Genomic DNA, 4338 nt, shown 5'->3' on the forward strand with positions numbered 1-4338 from the left:
CTAATTATTATTAAATTTAGCTCAAATTTTGTGTACTAATTGTAAATTCATACGTATTAATGTGAATGCTTTGTTATTAAGTAATTTAATCATAAAAGTATAATAAAAAATGGAAAATTTTTTCGATGAGATCGTTTTTTATATTAAAATAATATATCTTGAAAGTTAAAACGAAAAAGGCATAAAATATTTGTATTTTTGAAATATATGAAATATGAGAAATTAAAAAAATATAAAGCTTATATAAAATAATAATTAGAATATATGAAATTATTTTCTATAGATACCGTCATATATAAAAAAAGTGTTTATTACAATTTAATAAATATTCTTTTCTTATTTTTGCTATCTATTCTATCCTCAAATATTCATTCAGGATTAAGTTTTATACAAGTTGGTGCAGAAAAATAATACCTTACACGTATACATTACACGTATGTATATACATTTACCTATAATATCAACTGTTTTCAAAGAAATTTCTTCTTTTTTCATATTTATTTATATACATCTTACTAATAAAATAACGAGAATTGTAATGTAGAGCATATAATTTCACTTTTCTGCAAGAAACATTTTACGTTTATTAATTATTATTATTTATCTCAATGCACTTACTTCAGCCTAATTTTTTGTAACTTATCCATATGTAGTAACTGGATTTTATACCAATTAAAGTAGTAACATGATGTAAGATCCAATATACATTTTATCAAAAAATGTAAGAATTTTATCTTATAATTATTTTAAAATCACGTTCAGAGTTTTGCATAACTTAAAATACCTAAAATACTTAAAATATTTAATTTTGAAATAATAAATTATTCAAAAAATGATTTTAATAATATACAAAATGCAATAGGGATATATTTATTGAAATAAGGGAAAATTATCCCTTTTGGATCTTATATCATTCATCGGAATTTCTCATCTCCGCATGTTTTGAGATGAGATTCAGCAACGAATCGTTCGAATCGTTAAAAATACGTACATGGGCCTTGAATTTTATCGGATGATAATCGATTTAGTAATTTTCAGTCATTTATTTTTAAATAAGTCCTTTAGATTACATTAAAATTTATATTAAGAAATTTAATTTAGTTTTGTAATATTCGAAACTCTTGAAATAAAAACGTGATTTACATGAAGATTTTTTAAATTTAGATTTATATTTAGTCTAATATTTATATTTTTGATTTTGAACAAACGCGAAATTTATTTATATATTAATAGAATTGTTGTTATTATTATTGTTAATGATAACTGTTTATATTAATATTTAATCTATTTTATTAATATGATGGCCTCTTCGCGACGCGTTCGTGTTCCGCGCATCATACAAAAGCATAAAGACTTACGCTTATTGCCGGCGATATTAATCGGCAACAGTCGGCAACGAAAAGGAATATTTCTCCTTGTTGTCGATTTTTGGCTTACGAAGCCAAAATGTTGGCTAGAAGCAACGTAAGGTGAGTCCAATCTGGCCAGAAAAAAGAAGAGAATCTTTACGAGCTTAATGAGCAGAATGTTTAAAATCGACGCATAAGACTTTCTTTAAGAATTCTTTATGAAATATCTTACAGATTTTTTAAAGAATTCTTAAAGATTCGATTTTAGATATTCTGCTCATTGAGAAATAAAGTTGGTGTATTGGTGATATCAATCTAAGTTTGTAAAATATAAATTGAATATTCGGGAGGGTAATTTGCTCGCAAATTGCGAGTTCTTATATTTTTTTAGAGTTATTTAAAATATATAAAAACCAACAAACAACAGGGCTAATGAGAGACAGCGTGGATAATCAAGTGCAAGTGTGTATTTGGTAGATTAAAAAAATTTACAAAACTTGTGCTTAATTATCCGCGCTGACTCTTATTAGCCTTGTTATTTATTAATTTTTTTTTGTATTTTAAAGCTTGAAAAAGTTGTTTTAATTACTGCTTATTGCTTATTTATTATCAGTATGATCGCGAAGTCCCACTGAATTTATTAATACGCGATAGGGTATGGTTAGACATTAGTTGCGTTCAGCAGAGAAAACACCTTTGCAAAAAATTGTTGTAAAATTCTTTTATGTGATTTGTTTGTACATTTAAATCCGTAAGGAACCAAAAGCAAGAACCAATCATATTGAAGAATTTTACAACAATCGAAAATCTACTTTCTCTGAACGCAGCCATTAAAGTATATTATATATACATATATATATTTGCGATGTTATTGCACATTTATGAAGTAGATAGGAATACACGGGTGAAGATAGGTATTCGCAAATAGGCACGAATAAATGAAAATACGGTAGGATAATAGGTAGGACAATAAGTATAGACGGTAAGGGTCTATATAGGTAGGATGATAAGTATATAAACAGGTAGGACTAAACACGTCATATACACACTTGATAATTGGAAATTATATAAATGAGGGATTAAAAATTGAATAAAATTTTAAATTAATTTTAAGTTTTATTTAATTATCAGCATCCCGTTCTAATTATCAAATATGAAAATAAACCAAATTTTCAGTTACTCTGAAATTAAACTTTTTTGTAAAATTCTATACACGTACAAATTGTGCAACGTGTTAATACTATAATTAATTTTATAATAAATGTATAATAATATTAGGTACGTAATATAAAATTTATGTAAACTATGTCTAGATGAATGCTACAATCATACTTACTTTTGTAATTTGCACAATGATTTCCGGAAAAAATATTATATATATGGGCATATTTTATTTATAATGATATATAATTGTATATAAAGTATTTCAATTTTTTATATGATTATGTATAATTTTATATAGTTATACATGAAATATTTTTTCCCGAGTTACTATTAATTAATTATACATTTACTGGAATATATATATTCGCATTGAAGATTTATTCAATATAAATAGCATTTATTTTGTCATAGTAAACCAAATTGTTGCGTAATTTATATAAATTATACGAAATCGACGAAATATATAATAACAAAAATTGTTTATTGTTGATTGATTTAATAAGTTTGATAAATATTTTAAAACTCTTTTTGAATTTTTAGATTTTATATTTTGTATATTAAAAAGTCATTAATAATTATAAATAACTTCTTATTAAATTTGCTTTTGGAATAATCGTTATTTTTTCTTTGTATTTAGTATGCAAATTTATTAAGTTATAAAGATTGGAGCTTTGACTGAAACAAATTAAACGTATTAATATTAATATTAATTCTTACTTGCTTTTCGATGTTTATATTTTTAATATTATAAAATTACAAGTATACTTTAGTGAACAATTTATCATATGCAAAGGCCTCTTATTGCTGTTTCTCGCATTAGAAGGATGCCAGTGATTAGGTTTGTGACCGATGGAAAGTCGAAATTATTTTCATCGTGGAGAATTATTCCTCGCTTTTCGTGAAGTTCATTCTAGTTTAGTGTCTCTTCAGAGATTCTTATACAGGATTGGAATAAATCCCGGGTTTTTCGTTTGCTGATAATCTGCAGTTACTGATAGTATAATAATTTTGTCAATGACAATTGCTATATATTTTAAAGTCAAGTTGTAAAATTAATTCAGTGGTATATCTTAGCATATAATTTTCGCTTTCTTTGTTTTGTTAAATGTTCTTCCACTAGTAATAATAATATTAATAATAGTGTCTTAATAACAATAGGAATTTAGTATTATATGACTGATATGAATATTATTATTTGTTTAAATTCAATTTATTAAGTAATCAAATTTTAATTTTATATAAATAATTTGCTAATTTTTCGATGATTGCTCTAACAAAAATATGGTTACGAATGTGTATATTTAATTTTCTAACTGTTATTTAAAAATCATTTTAGGTATTGGACATCCCGCTATTGCAGAATATTTTTAATTTATATGTGTATACACTTTTCTATGATAAAATACATGCAAATATTATAAGATTATATTTAATGAAGATTGATTTTTTGTTGATATTTATACAACTTATTTCAAAATTCTTTATACTTAACAAATGTTATCGTGATTACAATTGAATTTTAAATGTGTGGGTACAAAAAATTCAAGATAAGTCGAATGGGTACCCTGATATTAGCGGGATGTTAATAATTGTAATTTTTGAAAAATAAAGAATTGTTAAATTTTATATAATAAATTTTTCAGTATAAAATATTCTTTAAAATCCCGTTATTATCGGGTTCAGCTCATCTTGAATAGTTGATGCCCGAGAAACTTTTGTACTCATACATATAAAAATTACAATAGTGCATGTATTTTATTATTATTAAATATATTCCTTCGTAACCACTATTCCATAAGAAAAATCATTTATTCATATTATATAT

This window comes from Atta colombica, unplaced genomic scaffold, assembly GCF_001594045.1.
Source record: "Atta colombica isolate Treedump-2 unplaced genomic scaffold, Acol1.0 scaffold51, whole genome shotgun sequence".
Classification (NCBI taxonomy): domain Eukaryota; kingdom Metazoa; phylum Arthropoda; class Insecta; order Hymenoptera; family Formicidae; genus Atta; species Atta colombica.